This window comes from Carcharhinus amblyrhynchos, chromosome 1, assembly GCF_965287045.1.
Source record: "Carcharhinus amblyrhynchos chromosome 1, sCarAmb.v2.hapA, whole genome shotgun sequence".
NCBI classification, from domain to species: Eukaryota; Metazoa; Chordata; class Chondrichthyes; order Carcharhiniformes; family Carcharhinidae; genus Carcharhinus; species Carcharhinus amblyrhynchos.
The window spans coordinates 51,314,407-51,333,277 of NC_137324.1; the positions used below are offsets into that span (position 1 = coordinate 51,314,407).

At 41.2% G+C, this 18,871-nt stretch overlaps 1 protein-coding gene across 6 annotated transcripts in view; it reads right to left on the minus strand.

The window, feature by feature from the left end:
• Window positions 1-18,871, minus strand: part of wdr7 (WD repeat domain 7) — a 695,157-nt gene that overhangs the window by 456,539 nt on the left and 219,747 nt on the right. The gene's annotated exons all lie outside the window — the stretch shown is intronic.

Consider the following 18,871-nt stretch of genomic DNA (forward strand, 5'->3'; position numbering starts at 1 on the left):
ATCTACCTTGTGTTGTCATGTTGCAGCTATACAAAACTCTGGTGAAGCTGCACTTGGAGTTTTGTGTACAGTTCTGGTCGCCGCATTATGGGAAGGATGTGGAAGTATTGGAAAGGGTGCAGAGGAGATTTACCAGGATGTTGCCTGGTATGGTGGGAAGATCTTATGAGGAAAGGCTGAGGGACTGGAGGCTGTTTTTGTTAGAGAGAAGGTGGGTAAGAGGTGACTTAATAGAGGCATATAAGATGATCAGAGGATTAAATAGGGCGGACAGTGTGCACCTTTTTCCTCGGATGGAGATGGCTAGAACAAGGGGGCGTAGCTTTAAATTGAGGGGTGACAGATATAGGACAGATGCCAGAAGTAGGTTCTTTACTCAGAGAGTAATAAGACCCTGGAATGCCCTATCTGCAACAGTAGGGGATTTGCCAACATTAAGGGCATTTAAATGGTCATTGGATAAACATATGGATGATATTGGAATAGTGTAGGTTAGATGGGCTTTAGATTGGTTTCACAGGTTGGTTCAACATCAAGGGCCGAAGGGTTTGTACTGCGCTGTAATGTTTAATTAAAGTTGATCTTTCTCTACACCCTAGCTATGACCATAACACCAAATTCTGCACTCTCTCCTTTCCTTCTCTATGAATGGTTTGCTTTGTCTGTATAGCATGCAAGAAACAATACTTTTCACTGCATGTTAATACATGACAATCATAAATCAAATTAGAATATACTCAAGGGTGAGTGAGTGGGAAGGCAGTAAAGTGGAGTTCACGCCATAATCAGATCAGCCATGATCTTACTGAACGGCAGAACGGGCTCAGGTGCCAAATGGCTTATTTCCACTCCTATCTCTTACGATTTTAAGGGAATAGAAAGAGAGATGGAATAGGAGGTTCATGGGAGTATAAACACTTGCATTAACCAGTTGAGCTTGGCTGTTAGCTCAATGCAACTCAACTTAAAGCCCTAATTGTGTATTTTTCTATTTTCAATGGGCGGACGCATCCTTCCCAGCGGATATGAAGATAGGAAGGGAACATCAACTCCAGTGGATAGCCTGCTCAGCCACTCGTCCCTGCCCCACTACAATCATACCCTGAGCTGGACAGTCTGCTTACCAGTGGGTCAATTGAAGATGCATTGTAATCAGCAGTACGAGAGGCCTATGTCAAGTACCCAACCTGACAGATTTCCTTGCACGGATTGACGGTTGACACAGGGGTTCCTGAATAATAGGCCGCCTAAAGGTTGGTGGAAACCCCCACTCCAACCTATTAATAGCCAATTAAATGGCTGTGGGGCAGCCAATGCTCCCCCATCTGTGAGCTCCCTCACCTGACTTTTGAAGCTGAGGGTGAGGGCAAGCAATCTGCTGCACCATATAATTCAACTCTATTTTTCCTTACAGTAGGCAACTATCCATTGAATCCTCTTTATTATTTCTGCAGCTTTCAGAAGTGTGAGAACAAAATTGCATACATTATGCAAATATGGTCTGCAGCGACGTATTGGCGTATTACAGTTCATTTGACCCATGATGTCTGGCTCTGGAGCAATTTATCTTGTTCCACTTCCCACATTCTCCCTGTAGCCCTACACATTCTTACCTTTCAGATAACAATCCAATTCTCTCTCGAATGTCTCAACTGAAATCGCCTCTACCACACACTCAGACAGTGCATTTATAATTCCAACCACTCAGCGTGAAAAAGTTTTCCTTATCGCCATTGTTTCTTTTGCCAATCAATTTAAATTTGTCCCCTCTTGTTTATGATCCTTCTACCAATGGAAACACTTTTTTTTCCCTATTTACTCAGTCCAAACCCTTGTAATTGCGAATACCTCTGTCAAATCTTCTCTCAACCATCTCGTCTATCGAGGGAAATAGTCCCAATTTCTCCAATCAATCATATAGCTAAAGTTTCTCATGCATGGGTCCATTCTCATGAATCTTGTCTGCACATACTATGCTGTCACATCTTTCCTAAACTGTGGTGTCCAAAACTGGATGCAATACTCCAGTTGAGGCCGATCCAGTGTTCTATACAAACTTAACTTGCTTTATTTTATACATGTTCCTGAAAGGTTAGAAGCACTCAAGTTGTTGAATGCCGCAGAGTTCCCCTGTCAATTGAGTACAGCATAGAGTTCCTGGGAAGCTGCTATGAATATATTCGCATGTGTGCAGATAGACTGCACAAACAAGCTGGCAGAGAACAAGGGGATGTTGACAGCCACAGGGTAATAGCCACAATAACTGGTATTACAGTTAGATTATGTAACCATTTAGGCATGTTTCATTAGTGATAAATCATTACAATTAGTCAAGCATATAGTGGCTGTAATATTTATGAAGTAACTAGAATTATTCATTTTACTTGGATATCAATGACTTCAGAACAAATGTACACCTGCGATTGGTACATGCAAATCACTTGTACGATAAGCAGTAATATATCCACCCAAGCCATGTGTCACTCAGCAAGTCTGTACAACACCTGATGGAAGGCAGGCTTCTTCTCTATAGCATGAATGAACCGAGGCTGCAAAGTACGCATTTTGCAGGATATCAGTGAAATTTCCTATCAGTTCCCATTAATAACATCTAAGATGTACAATTTATTAATCACGTACAACTTGTCCTTCCAGCTTCAATGATTATGCTCAGATAACCCAGTGCCCTCTGCTCCTGTAGCCCCTTTAGAATTTTAGCCTTTATATTGTCTTTCTGCATCAAACGTTTTCTGTCACTCATCTGCCCATTCCACCAGCCTACGTCCTTTTGAATTCTACACTAACCCCCTCTCAGTTCACAATGCTTTCAAGTTTTGTATCATCACAGATTTTAAAATTGTGCCCTGTATACAAAGATCTAGTTCATTAATAAATATCTGGAGGAGAAAGGGTCCAACTCCACCACAAACCTTCCTCCCATCTGGAAAGCATCCATTAACCACAACTCTGTCTCTGTTCATTCAGCCAATTTTGTATCAATGTTGTCACTATCCCCCATTGCATAAGAGAGACCATTGCCCACAAGCATGCGGTGCAGCACTTTAATCGAATATCTCCTGGAACTCCATGTCTGTCACGTCAACGGCATTATCGTCTTCAACCTCTCTTACCTCATCAAAAACTTCCAGTAAGATAGTTAAACACAATTTACTCCTACCAAGTCTGGGCTGGCTTTCTTTAAGTAATCAACATTTGCCCAAATCACTATTAATTTTGTGCTAAATTATTGTTTCTAGAAGCTTCCAGGTCTCAGTAAGATTTTACTTAGATTCACCATTTTATCTCTACGTTAATATTCCATACCACTTTCTATAAAATCCAATCTCATTAGCCTTTTTTATGACCGTTTGTAACTGATGTCTATTAATGTCTTGCGAATCTTAACCCCGAATTCTTTGTTTTACAATCAACCAGTCTGCATCTCATTCAACAAAAAAAAACTCACATCCTTCTTTCAATCTTATATGCATCAGCTAAGCTGTACATACATGGAATTCCAACTACCGCTTTCTGCCTATTTCACCGTCTCAAAAGTTAGTTCGATTTTATTACTGTCTGTAATTTGGAAATCACACCTTCCAGCCAATTCCTAAATCATTGCTGTATTCAATGAACAGCAGCCATTTCAGAGCAGAACCCTTTAAAAAGCAACAACCTACTTCCAGCCAATCTGAGGAAATATCCTCAATCCATATTCTGTCTTTCATCCCTGTTTTTAAAATCGATTTTAATCTGTGTTTTCTTAATTCCATAACTCTTAACCGTCTCCAATACATCCTACCTTTTTGCAAGTCCACAAAGACCTTATTCATTGCATTTTCCCCATCCACCATATCCATTGCCTCCTCAAAGAGTTGTTAGCAGCTTTGGCAAGCATAATCTTGCAAAATATGTTATAGCAGCTTTGAATTATTTTCATTTCTCTAGATAGCAAGATGATTAATTAAAGATTCTAATCTCCCTAACACAGATGTTAAATCAGCTGGTCTGCAATTTCCTAGACCAAAAACAGAAAATGCTGGATATACTTAGGTCAGGTTAATCTGTGGAGAGAGAAACAGGTTCCACAAACGCTGCTAGCCAGACCTGGTGTGTATTTCCAGCATCTTCTGTTTTCATTTCTGAGTTCCATATACCCATATAGTATTTCAGGTTAGTTTTGTCTCTGTTTTTGAAAATGGGATCAACATTGCCCACTCTCCACTAAATATTCTCTTTCAATCCAGCCCTGCAATATAACTTAGAGGTCCAGTGCTTTTTTCCCCCCTTATTTCCCCTGGCATCTTGGATTTATCCTACCGTCAGTATAACTATCTTGTCTAAAAGTAAGCAGACGAACCATAATCTGCAAATTGTAAAAGACGGCAGCACAATAGCTAAGACCATAAAAAACCTGTCATACTTTTGAATGGACTTACCTTACTTTAAGTTGATCTTTCTCTACACCCTAGCTATGACTGTAACACTGCATTCTGAACTCTCCTGTTTCCTTCTTTATGAACGGTATGGTCTATCTGTATAGCGCGCAAGAAACAATACTTTTCACTGTATGTTAATACACATGACAATAATAAATCAAATCAAGTCGTGTCCAGGACTGATCCCTCAAGGATCTTCACAAAGGCGGATCTGGCAATTATCACACTGCAGTTGTTGGAAGTTGGCTGTTGTATTTCCTACTTTGCAACAGCAACATTACTTCAAAAGTACTCTGCTGGTCATTGTTGAAGACAGATGCACATTACCATCTTGTACTTTTCAGAATAAATGTAAGAATGCCAAATTTCAAATATTTATAATAATTTACAGCATTGCTAAAAAGGGTGCTGGTTGGTTGGCTAGTAGACTCCAGTCGACTGGAGCTTTGACTTATTACTAACAAAGAACAAAAAAAATCATAGCATAGGAACAAGACTGCATGAGCATGCTGCCTGACTTAACTAAAACCCCCTACGTTTCCGGGGACCATATCCCTCTATTCCCATCTCATTCATGTACTCGTCAAGACGCCCCTTAAAAGTCACTACCGTATTTGCTTCCACTATCTCCCCCAGCAATGAGTTCCAGGCATCCACCACTCTGTGTTTAAAAAATCTGCCTCGTACATCTCTTAAGGCTTGCCCCTTGCACCTTAAACCTGTGCCCCTGATAGCTGACACTTCTACACTGGGAAAAAGTTTCTGACTATCCACCATGTCCAAGCCTCTCATAATCTTGTAGACTTCTATCAGATCTCCCCTCAACATTTGTCGCTCCAGTGAGAACAAACCAAGTTTCTCCAACCTCTCCTCATAGTTAAAGCCCTCCATATCAGGCAACATCCTGATAAATCTTTTCTGTACCCTCCCCAAAGCCTCAACATCCTTCTGGTAGTGCGGTGACCAGAATTGAACACTTTATTCCAAGTGCGGCCTCACTAAGGTTCTATAAAGCGTCAACGTGACTTGCCAATTTTTAAACTCAATACCCCGGCCGATGAAGGCATTAGGTTTATTTATTTGCTCACCTTGCAAACTTATTGCTTGTCGAGCAAATCAAAACTATCCTGCGGAACAATGACTATCGTGATCAGATCAGTATCAGTCATATATCGTGCAAACTTGCTAATGGGTCAAAGGCCACTACATCTGGGTTGGAACATTGCCTCCTAATGCCCCGGTGAGGCAAGGTATCTGAAAAATTTTAACAATAAATAAGTTGTTTCACACTGCTACTATGAGGTGGCTATACAAGTGGGATTTTCCAGAGCAGGCTGCTGCTGTCAGCCCAAAAAAACATTGTGCTTAGCGCACAATTGAGCAATGTTATGTAAGCATCAATATTAGAACATAGAACATAGAACATAACAGCGCAGAACAGGCCCTTCGGCCCACGATGTTGCGCTGACCAGTTTTTAAAAAAAAAAACACTGACCCACTAATCTAAACCAATCCCTTTTCATCCATAAACCTATCCACAGATCTCTTAAACGCCCCCAAACTAGGCGCATTTACAACCGCAGCAGGCAGGGCATTCCAGTCCCTCACCACCCTCTGGGTAAAGAACCTACTCCTGACATCCGTCCTATAACTACCCCCGCTTAATTTAAAGCCATGCCCCCTCGTGCTAGCTTTCTCCATCCGAGGAAAAAGGCTATCACTATCCACCCTATCTAAACCTTTAATCATCTTATATGTTTCAATAAGATCCCCTCTTAGCCTCCTTCTTTCCAGCGAAAACAACCCCAAATCCCTCAGTCTCTCCTCATAGGACCTCCCCTCCATACCAGGCAACATCCTGGTAAACCTCCTCTGCACCCTCTCCAAAGCCTCCACGTCCTTCCTGTAATGTGGGGACCAGAACTGCACACAGTACTCCAAGTGCGGCCGCACCAGAGTTGTGTACAGTTGCAACATGACGCTGCGACTCCTAAATTCAATCCCCCTACCAATAAACGCCAAGACACCGTATGCCTTCTTAACAACCTTATCTACTTGATTCCCAACTTTCAAGGATCTATGTACACATACACCTAGATCCCTCTGCTCCTCCACACTATTCAAAGTCCTCCCGTTAGCCCTATACTCAACACATCTGTTACTCCTACCGAAATGAATTACCTCACACTTCTCCGCATTAAACTCCATCCGCCACCTCGCGGCCCAGCTCTGCAACCTGTCTAAGTCACCCTGCAAACTATGACACCCTTCCTCACAATCTACCACACCTCCGACTTTGGTGTCATCAGCAAACTTACTAATCTACCCAACTATACCCTCATCCAGCTCATTAATAAAAATTACAAACAGCAGTGGCCCCAAAACAGATCCCTGAGGCACACCACTCGTAACCGAACTCCATGACGAATATTCACCATCAACCACCACCCTCTGTCTCCTGTCTGTTAGCCAATTCCTGATCCAAGTACCTAGATTACCCCCAATCCCATACATCTGCATTTTCTGCAGAAGCCTACCATGGTGAACCTTATCAAACGCCTTACTAAAATCCATATATACCACGTCAACTGCCTTACCCCTATCCACCTCTTTGGTCACATTCTCAAAGAACTCAATAAGGTTAGTAAGGCACGACCTACCTGCTACAAAACCATGCCGACTGTCTCTAATCAATTCATTACTCTCCAAATAACTATAAATCCTAATAATTCTTTCTAAAACCTTGCCCACAATATTGTTGTGATGCCAAGTATGTAGGATGTATGTTTCAGCAATTGGCTGATCAAATCAACCATATTCAATTGTTCATAACAGGCAGATTACAGACCATATACAACCAATCTACGGTTACAAAACAAAACATCTGCTGTTAGATGCGACTCCACAATTGGACTACACTTGCTGAATAATCCTAAATGTGCCAATGGTAACACGTAACAACCAATTTAAAGTAATCAACTGAGCTCATAACATGGCCCATTTATGTTTGCTAGAAGTGCTATGCATTCATATGCAGGAACCAAGTCTCTGCAAACAAAATACATTTATTCAAGTCTTGCACCTTTTTTTGAATTACCCAAGAGTTTGGGAATCAAAATTCTCCTTTTATTTCTCCATAACGTGTCTCTCTTTTCAGCAACAACCAGCAGAGTGCTTTTAAACCAATGCGAAGCTATATGAATCCCAATATGTATATTGACTGGTGAATATAGGCTTGTGATAACAGTATTAGTGATTTCTCAAATTGAATCTGTTCACGGATTTCTCAGCTCACGTCGAGGAAATGAAAGTGCTAATTTTTTTGAAACTCTTTAACCATTTATGCACAAAGGAATACAAACTTCAATTTTTAAAAATTTTGGCAAGAACTTCCCAACATGACTACTTGATCAGTAAGCAAGAAATGTAGAATAGGCAATTGTTTCCTAAAAAAAAATGTCCAGTTCATTGATAATGTCTGGAAGGCATCTTCATGTTGCTCAATTCTTTTGATCTCTACTCATCTTTGAAGAAAAGGCCTAAACTCATGACAGCAGCACCAAGGGAAAGTGAAGTTGTAGAAGTCCTGGGTAATAAAAGGGTATTCAGAATTTCTGATTTGAAGTTGGGCTAGAAGACCAGCAAAGTGGATTTGTGTACAATGTTCTTTATATTTGAATTAGTTTGTGTTACAAGTATAATCCTTCCAAATGCTTTCATAATTTAGAAGGCACCTATTATTCATCCCTGGCCTGCAATGTTCTATTGAGTACACCTCAGATTTACAACTCAACTACCTATTGCCTGAAAAATGTGCAACTGTTGGCATATTTCTTGCATAGTCAATGAATACATTTTAGTTTCTCCTTGTACACCTATGTGTTAACATTGTCATTTGCTTGTAACAATGAACTACTTACAGCTTCTGGTCAACACCATTTGGGATTTCCCCAAGCTCACGTGCTTTCGTCAGGCTAAGAAATATTAGTTAACCTTAGTGTCTATTTTAAACAGATAGCTTGCAGGCAGACCACTACTCTATGGCAGCTTGAATTTCAAGGGAGTCATGTGCGTTTCTGTGGTTATACTGTAGCCTTATTCACAATTCAGTTAAATTTGCAAGCGTGATTAGCTTGGATACAGTTAAAAGCAATCTTAAGCAACAAGAGAATTGAGTTGACAATTGAAATCCAAGACATACAATCTCTCTTTTGTTTGACTATAGCAGAATCTCTATATACAGTAAACGTGTACAAATAAAGCTACTGGATTTCTCATGGCTGTAGAAATGATTACAGTTCATCTAGTGTTTTAATATGTTGCTTATAAGGCCACAATCTATGGTTGTTAGACTAGCGGTGGCACATGTTGCCTAGAAGACTCCAATGTGTTGCACATAGCGTAGTCAGATTCTTAGTACTGCATTCACTACCACTGTTCATCTTACCTTTCTGATCTCAAATAAAACTTCCAAATGCAAATGCCATATAAAACTTTGGTTAGGCTGCATTAGCTATATAAAACCTTTAATTTGATTTATTACTGTCACATGTATTAGCATACAGTGAAAAGTATTGTTTCTTGTGTGCTATACAGACAGAACATGTTGTTCATAAAGAAGAAAACAAGAGAGAGTGCAGAATGCAGTGTTACAGTCATAAAGCATTGTTAGAGAATTTAGAAGAGTTAGAATGAAGTTTTGGAAGCATAGAATGAGAGCAAAAAAATTAGAAGGTACGCTGGGCCCAGCTTGCAAGAGGTTGCCTCTAATTGGTGCCATCTTGGAAAAAAAAACGACCGGTGAGGCTGGCCATTAGGCCGCGTTTGGAGTACTGTATGCAGCGCTGGTCACCACAGTACCAGAAGGATATGGAAGCTTTGGAGACAGTGCAAAGGTGATTCACCAGGATGTTGCCTGATCTCGAAGGTGCTGGCTATGAGGAGAGGTTAAAAAAACTAGGATTGTTTTCACTGGAAAGGCAGAGACTGAAGGGGGACCTAGTAGATGTCTACAAAATTATGAGAGGCATAGACAGGATGGATCGTCAGAGGTTTCTTTCAAAGATGGAAGTGTCAATTATAAGGGGGCACAGGTTCAAGGCGAGAGGGGGAACGTTTCAGAGAGATATGCGGCGGAAATCTTTCACGCAGGGAGTTGTGGGTGCCTGGTGTATATTGCCAGAGGTGGTGGCGAAAGCAGGCATATTAGCAACATTTAACAGGCATCTGGATGGGTACATGAATAGGGAGGGAATACAGGAATATGGATCGAGTAAAGACAAAAGGATTTTTTTTAGTTTAGTTAGGGCATCATGATGGGCACAGGCTTGGAGGGCCGAAGGGTCTGTTCCTATGCTGTACTCCTCTCAATTTGATCAATTTTTCTAATTGATCAAACATTTATATTTCATAACATATATACATTTTGGCATGTGTCGCACATGTCTAAGCGATGCGTTAAAAAGAGCGGTTATTTGAAAACAAGTTCCTCTTTTACCTTCAGCACTCCAGACCATCATACACTTCTGTTTTCCCTGGTCTTATTCAAATTACTGTGGTAAGTATTCCTCGAGATTTTGGCAACTCTTCTGAGCTTCCAATGTGCTGTCTTCCTCATGTAGAAATCAATATGGGATTATAAGATAGTTATGTTTTCAGAGCATGTTTCACTAAAAGAGTGAAATGGAAGGCTAATGGGGGGGGGGGGGGGGGGGGGGGGGGGGGGCAGGCGGGCTCTGACCCATTCTGAATTCTGCTGACACAAAACCCAGATTGTATGACTGTTTAAGATTAAAGAGAGCCAAAGGTTTCACCGGAAAGAAGGTGAAAGGATTTCACACACATCAACAATGGCAACAGCATCAGTACTGATGACAGCTGAATTGTTCGGATAGGATTTTGCAGCTGCACTCCCCCCAAGATCAGAAAATCCTACTCGAGGTCCACAGATCTTTGCGTGGTCGATGTCTTGCCCAGTGGCGGGCGGGATGAGAAAATTCCACTCTTAGTCTCCAAAGTCCCAGGAATACATTTAAGAATATTAAGTTTGTAAACAATTACACTTTCGCTGTAGATTTAATTTCAAGCTATTATGAAGTTGAAAGTCTAAAAGATAGTTAATTAGTATGTCCACTTGCACACAAGGTCCCTGTGATTCACTTGGCATGGAGAAGGGTTTGAGAGGGATGAGTCCATGAGAAGCCAATGTAGGAGCACACTACAAGGCTCTTTCTAAGCAAGATCCCTTAATTTCACAGACAGATCAGTCTTCCAAAATCAGAGGGGAAGGGAGCAAATAGAGACTTTTAATAGTCCGATCATATAGAAAGCTGATCTCTCTCTTCACCCTACCTGTAACTGCAACACTATATTCTGCACCCTATCCTTTTCCCCTATGTACTTGATGAACAGTATGTTTGCCTGCATTGTCCGTAAGAGATAATACTTCTCACTGGATCCCAGTAAACATGGCAATAATAAATCAGATCAAAAGTCTGATGGTTCACCAGGCTGGAATGAGGCCTGGTGAACTATAAGGATTATGGAAGCTGAACTCTGAAAGAACGCTCTTCAACCATAACATTTGAACCATAAGAGAGCTCATGCTCGGATTGAAGTTTATGAGGATTTAAAAGAAGCCTGGAAGATGCACCTAGCTTGAGCTTAGGTAGGGAGAATCTCCAGGAAAACCCTCGTGGTGAAAGATTTTTCTTGGATTAAAAGTTATCAGATTGGGAAAGGAAAAGAATGAATGTAAAATCTTAACAGACACTAATCACTTTGGACTTGCTCTTGGAGAACTGAACTTAAAAGATTAAAATATAACTGAAATAGGATTTTCAGTTGGGTTAAAAGTAAAAGATGAATGTTCTTTTCCGTTGTTTAAAGAACAAGTTGCCTACAAAAGTGTTTATCCAAGGTACTGTTGTTTTTTTTTGATACAGTGAAAGTCTTGAAACTTGAAATCTTGCCATGTAATCCTTTAATGTGGGGAATCAAATTTAATTTTCAAAGATATTAGCCTCAATGGAGATTGTAATACAAGACTTAATCTATTCTCATTCTTTTAGGATCTCACACTGGGAACATAAGAACATAAGAAATAGGAGCAGGAGTAGGCCATCTAGCCCTTCGAGCCTGCCCCGCCATTCAATAAGATCATGGCTGATCTGTCGTGGCTCAGTTCCACTTTCCCGCCCTCTCCCCATAACCCTCAATCCCTTCTCTTATCAAAAACCCATCAACCCGCTTCTTAAAAATATTTAGCGAGGCAGCCTCCACCACTTCAACGGGCAGAGAATTCCAGAGATTCACCACCCTTTGAGTGAAGAAGTTCCTCCTCAACTCCGTTCTAAACCGCCTCCCCTTTATCTTGAGGCTGTGCCCCCTAGTCCTACTGTCTTTTTTGAGCGGGAAGAGTCTCTCCACCTCTATCCTATCCATCCCATTCATCATCTTATACGTCTCAATGAGATCTCCCCTCATTCTTCTAAACTCTAACGAGTACAAGCCTAGTTTATTCAGCCTCTCCTCATAGCTCAATCCCCTCAACTCCGGTATCAGCCTAGTAAACCTCCTCTGCACTCCCTCCAGGGCCAAAATATCCTTGCGCAGGTGCGGCGCCCAAAACTGCACACAGTACTCCAGCTGCGGCCTCACCAATGCCCTATACAGCTGCAGCAAGACCTCCCTACTTTTATATTCAATCCCCCTCGCTATGAAGGCCAGCATCCCATTCGCCTTCCTGACCACCTGCTGCACCTGCAAGCTGGGTTTTTGCGACTCATGCACAAGGACCCCGAGGTCCCTCTGCACCGTCGCCTGCTGAAGCTTCACCAATTCTTTTACGATTACTTTAAAACAGACTTTTGAAAATTTGAAGTGGCCATGATTTATCTTCTTTTGTTATTTTGTTGGTGTCCTGTTTACAGGTCTTACCCCAGCATATCAGAGATTTACACATTGCTTAGTTTCCACTCACTACTGAACTAAAGACATGTACAAATATGTAGCTTTGTTCCAAGCAACATGAGTGAAATATAAGGGAGTCTATGGATTAGAAGTTGATACGCTACCCATAAGACGGTTATGGAAACTGAACTCTGAAAGGATACTCTTGAATATGTTTACAACATGCCATTTATAAAGTCATTTTTATTTATTAGTAGGCTTACATTCATGCTGCAATGAAGTACTGTGAAAATTCCCTAAATGCCACATTCCGATGCCTGTAAATGTACACTGGCAGAGAATTAACAATGGCCAATGCACCTAACGTACGCATCTTTGGACTGTAGAGGACACTGGAGCACTGGGAGGAAATCCACACAGACACAGGGAGAATGATCAGACTCCACACAGAGAATGACCCAAGCTGTGAATCAAACCCAGGTCCCTGGCACTGTGAGGAAGCAGTGCTGACCACTGTACTGCCCACATTATTATTCTAACTGCTATGTTTTGCTATCAAAATATCAGATATGTACTCAACTTTAAATTGTAAAACTGATTTTTTCAGGCATGTTAATATTTGAATTAATTGTGACCTATTTCATTGTGGGCAAATTTCAAATTATGAAATAGATTTCTCCTACTTGCTTCCAGTCATTCAGATAGACTTTTAGTAGTACAGGGGAAGGTTTTTTTCAAACCAACATTCACTGTTATTTGTGGTGAAGAATATCAGTTAAAATACTCTTCTTGATTTTCTTCTCATCCCTTTACTAGTTTCTGTTCCACAGTATTTTACTGTCAATGAGGGACTTATTATGAACTCTTCTGTTTATATACAATCGATATATATGTTTATGTATAGTTCACACAAATATTAAAGAGGCAGCCAACTTAAAACTGTAACCATATATAGCTCACCGTTCAGGGGAAAGCATTATCTGATGCTTTTCTGTTGGACTTCCATCCTTCTAACTGCTCTTACCATCAAGTCTCATTCATCAATTAACCCTGTGCATACTGACCTGCAATAGCTCGTAGTCCTGCAATTCATTGTTTTAAAATTCTAATATTTGTTTTCAAATCCCTCCATGACCTAGTCTCTCCCATTCATCCAGCCCTAACAATTCTCTGTGATCTCTGCACCCCTTCAATTCTGGATTCTTCTGCATTACTGATTTTTTTTTTGCTCCACTACTGTGCCTTCATTTGCCAAGGCCCCAAGTTCCAGCATTTCCTCCCTCAACCTCTCCAGCTCTCTATTCCTTTATGATGCTCACTAAAATTTACCTTTTTGGCCACCCTGACCTAATATGGCTTAGTGTCAAAATTAATTTGCTAACATTCCTGCAAAGCACTTTGCAATATTGTATTAGATTGAAACTTCGATACAATATGACTTGTTGCATTAAATTTGAATCTGGTTTTAAACACATTAACTTTTTTGAAAAAATAGTAACTGCAATAAAGAATTTCATTAGATCATATTAGATGATTCCAGACCCAATGGCTGAACACTCAAAACACAGCATGCCTCATTATAAAAGTTAAGGTAATCTTTGCAATTAATATTGAATTGGGAATCTGCTGAGTGAAGTGTCATCATTGGACCTATGGGAAAGAATATGGATTAAGCAGAACACAGAAAACAAATACCTGTTAACAGGCATTCTTTTGTTTTTCATCTTTATGGGATAGGAACACCATTATCAAGGCCAACACTTTATTGACCTCGAGGTGGTGGTCATCTGTCCTCTTGGACAGCTAGAGTCTGTGTGGTGTAAGTACACCCACACTGCCTTTACAGAGGCAATTCCAAGATTTTAACCCAGTGACAATGAAATAACGATGATTAATTTCCAAGTCAGGATGGTATTTGCAGGTGTTGGTACTCCCATGCATCTGCTGCCCTTGTCATTCTAGGTATTTGAGTTCACAAGTTTGAAAGGTGCCACTGAAGGAAGTTTCATTTTGGAGGTCTTATGGCACAGGGGGTAGTGTACATGTCTCTGAGCTAAAAGTTCTGGGTTTGAATAACGCTCCAGAATTGATAACCACAGAAGTGTATTTGTAATGTGGCCACACAGGTTGATTATCAACCTGTAAATCCTTACAATGCACCCAAGGCAGGCATTAAGACCAGAATTGTTTTCTGGTCAGCCAGAGCCATGTGATAGCTATAACACAACAGCCTCATGTTAAAAGATTCTACTCTAAACTCTTGCCAAGAGCTGAATTTTAAGGCAAGCATCTCCCTCATTTCAAGGGACAGAGCACATGAGAGAGAGAGAGAGAGTGAGAGAGAGAGTGAGAGAGAGAGAGAGAGAGAGAGACTGTATGCAAAACTGCACTGTGCCAGTTGTGGAGGGAGGGAATATTTAAGGTATCGATATTGTGACATGGATACCCAAATCCAGGTAATTAATATGCACTAAAAAAGGCACTGGGTCCTAGTATTGATGCCTGGGGAACACCACTGTACACACCTTTCTTCAATTCAATGAAACTACCTTTCACCATCACTTTCCGTTTCCTGTCACTCAGCCAACTTTGTATCCATCTGAGTTAGAAATTAAAATGTGCTATTCAGTTTTAAATGCCTGGATTGGGTTTCCTTTCTGTCCGTTAAACTATGTCAAGACCAAATTAGAATCAGATGTTCTTTAGTACCTGATTAGTTGCTGAAATGAAATATTCTCATTTTGGAAATTTGTAACCAATACTCGTCAGAATCTATTTCATTTACTAATGAACACTCCTTTACTGAAACTGCCTTTCTGTATATATTTTTCTTCTAACATGGGCAATTCCAGTGAGCTTGCTTATATCAACTGCTCCTGGGAAGACAGTAGTGGATTTTTTTCCTTGCATATCTGCAGCCTTTGTGGAGGTAGTGCTCCCACGGTGATGGTGGGTCCAGGCTTCAACTAGAATTTTAAACAAGTAACAATAATGGAGAGTAACAGATGCACAAGTCAAGATGATGTGCAACTTAGAGTGTAACTTGAAAGTGATGGAGTTTCCACAATTTTGCTATACATTCTTCTTAATAGTAGAAGTTTCAGAGATGGATGTGTTTTCAAGTAACATTGGGTCACAGTTGTATAATTCATATATGTTACAGATACAGGACAGTGATATAGAACTTGGTGTCAGGAATGGCAGTCAAGCACACTGGTCTATTGTGAATGGTGTCAAACTTCTTAACTGTCGTTGGAGCTGCATCCATCCATGTAAGTGATAGGTGTACTACAACACTTCTGGCTTGAGCTTTGTAGATTGGATTTCAAGGATCAGATATTGAACTATTTATCTTGGAACATCCAGCCCATGTCCTGCTCTTGTAACAATGATGTTAACATGGCTGGCCTAGTTCAGCCTCTGATCAATGGTGACTGCTCAACATACTTACAATACTGTTTTTTAAATTACTAATTTGCAGCATCTGGGCATCGCTGACTCGGTCAGCATTTATTGCCCATCAATAGTTGCCCTTCAGAGGTCATGGTGAGCTGCCTTCTTGAATTGCCACAATGCTGTTAGGGAGAGAATTCCACAAGTTTGATCCAGTGACAGTGAAGGAACAGCGAGACAGTTCCAGGTCAGGATCGCGAATGACTTGGAGGGAAACATCCAGGTGGTGGTATTCCGACATATCTGCTGTTCTTGTCTTTTTACATATAGGGGTCATAGGTTTGGAAGGTGCTGCCTAAGGAACCTTGTTGATTCCTTCTTGTAGATAGTATACACTGCTGCCACTGTTCATCAGTGACAAAGGTAGTGAATGTTTATGGAAGGAGTAGCAATCAAGCAGGCTGCTTTGCCCTGGATGTTATCAAGTGTTCTCTGTTATTGGAACTGCACTCATCCAGGCAAATAGAGAGCATTCCATTACACTCATGACTTGTGCCCTGTAGGTGGTGGATAGGCTTGGGGAATCAGGGGATGAGTTACTTGTCACAGTATTTCTAGCCTCTGATCTGATTTTGTAGCCACAGTATTTAGATGGCTTGTCCAGTTGAGTTTCTGGTCAAATGTAACCCCCAGTAAGTTTAGTTGGGGATTCAGCGATGGTAATGCCATTGAATGTCAAGTGGTGATGGTTAGATCCTTTCTTGTTGGAGATGCTCACTGCTCAGTATTTGTGTCGTATAAATGTTACCTGCCACTTGTCAGCCAAGCCTGGATATTGTCCGGATCTTGCTGCATTTGGTCATGGACTGTTTCAGTATCTGAGAAGTTGCAAATGTTACTAAACATTGTGCAATCATTAGCAAACATCCCTACTTCAAACCTCATGATGGAAAGAAGGTCATTGATTGTTGGCCTAGGACGTTACCCTGAGCAACTCCTGCAGTGATGGCCAGGAGCTGAAATGATTGACTTTTGACCATCACAACTATCTTCCTTTGTGCCAAGTGTGACGCCAACTAATGGTGGGTTTTCCCTCTGATTCTCACTGATACAAGTTTTGTTCAGTTTCCTTGATGACATACTTGGTCAAATGGGCCCTGATGTCAAGTGCATTCACTCTCGCCTCAACTCTGGATTTCAGTTCTTTAGTCCATATTTGAACCAAGACTGTAATTAAGTCAGGAGCTGAATGACCCTGACAGAACCCAAACTGAGCATGAGCAGGTTATTGCTGAGTAAGTGCCACTTGATAGCACTGCCACTTTCCATCACTATACTGATAATCGAGAGCAGACTGTTAAGATAGAGGATTAGCCGTGATCATGTTGAAGTACAGAATTGAAGGTCTGAGCAGTCTTCACATGCTCCCATTTTCTATGTTTCTAACCAAACTACATACAAGGCCTGAGATGAAATTCAGTAATATCAATTTATCTGACAAAAGAGAGCTGTAACGTTTGTGGCTGAGAGGGAGGTTGGAACAGCAGCATGAACAGTTAATTCTAGATAAACAAATAAAAAGTTTTTCCAATGATAAAGTACAAGCCTATTACATTGCTTTTCTTGTCAAAGTTAGCTCAGAACAAGTTCAATAGCTTATTTCTACAGCAAGTACTCGCCTTGCGTGTGAATGAACAACGTTGCTAACATTTATATAGATGATCTGGAGGAGGGAACCGAGTGTAGGGTGTCGAAATTTGCTGATGACACCAAGACTGGGGGAAAGGCAAATTGTGCGGAGGGTGTGGCGAGTCTGCAGAAGGATCTAGATAGGCTGGGCAAATGGGCCAGGAAATGGCAAATGGAATTTAATGTTGCAAGTGTGAGGTGGTCCACTTTGGTAGGAAGAATGGTAGGAAGGACTATTACTTACGGGGCGAAAAACTGCAGCAGGCGACGGTGCAGAGGGACCTCGGGGTCCTTGTGCATGAGTCGCAAAAACCCAGCTTGCAGGTGCAGCAGGTGGTCAGGAAGGCGAATGGGATGCTGGCCTTCATAGCGAGGGGGATTGAATATAAAAGTAGGGAGGTCTTGCTGCAGCTGTATAGGGCATTGGTGAGGCCGCAGCTGGAGTACTGTGTGCAGTTTTGGGCGCCGCACCTGCGCAAGGATATTTTGGCCCTGGAGGGAGTGCAGAGGAGGTTTACTAGGCTGATACCGGAGTTGAGGGGGTTGAGCTATGAGGAGAGGCTGAATAAACTAGGCTTGTACTCGTTAGAGTTTAGAAGAATGAGGGGAGATCTCATTGAGACGTATAAGATGATGAATGGGATGGATAGGATAGAGGTGGAGAGACTCTTCCTGCTCAAAAAAGACAGTAGGACTAGGGGGCACAGCCTCAAGATAAAGGGGAGGCGGTTTAGAACGGAGTTGAGGAGGAACTTCTTCACTCAAAGGGCGGTGAATCGCTGGAATTCTCTGCCTGTTGAAGCGGTGGAGGCTGCCTCACTAAATATTTTTAAGAAGCGGGTTGATGGGTTCTTGATAAGAGAGGGGATTAAGGGTTATGGGGAGAGGGCGGGAAAGTGGAACTGAGCCACAACAGATCAGCCATGATCTTATTGAATGGCGGGGCAGGCTCGAAGGGCTAGATGGCCTACTCCTGCTCCTATTTCTTATGTTCTTATGTTCTTAAACACAGATGTAAAAATCTAGCATGTGACACAACCCAAACCATATGAAATTATGGCTATATTCATTGAAAGAGAAGCTACTTATATCTGCATTCTGGAAGCTGTAATCTGTAGAATGCTTGCACAGCAGGGCAATACTGCCTTCTGGAAGGTTCAGTCTGTTACTTTGTAGAGAATGTCATTATGAACTCAATTAATGCACTCGCAAAAAGGGACAGGCTTGCAGGGGAAATGGCTATTAGAAAGGATTGAAAGACAGAAAAAATAAATGGAAGAATAAGCTCTGTGACATTTTGAGAAGATTTTCTGCTCTTTATGCACTACAATCTGATTTTTCTTCTGATCATAGGCTCAATACCTTCTCAGTGGTGATTTTTTTTCTTTTTCTCAAGTATAACATACAAGTTAATCAATTGGTTGAACAAAAGATCTTCA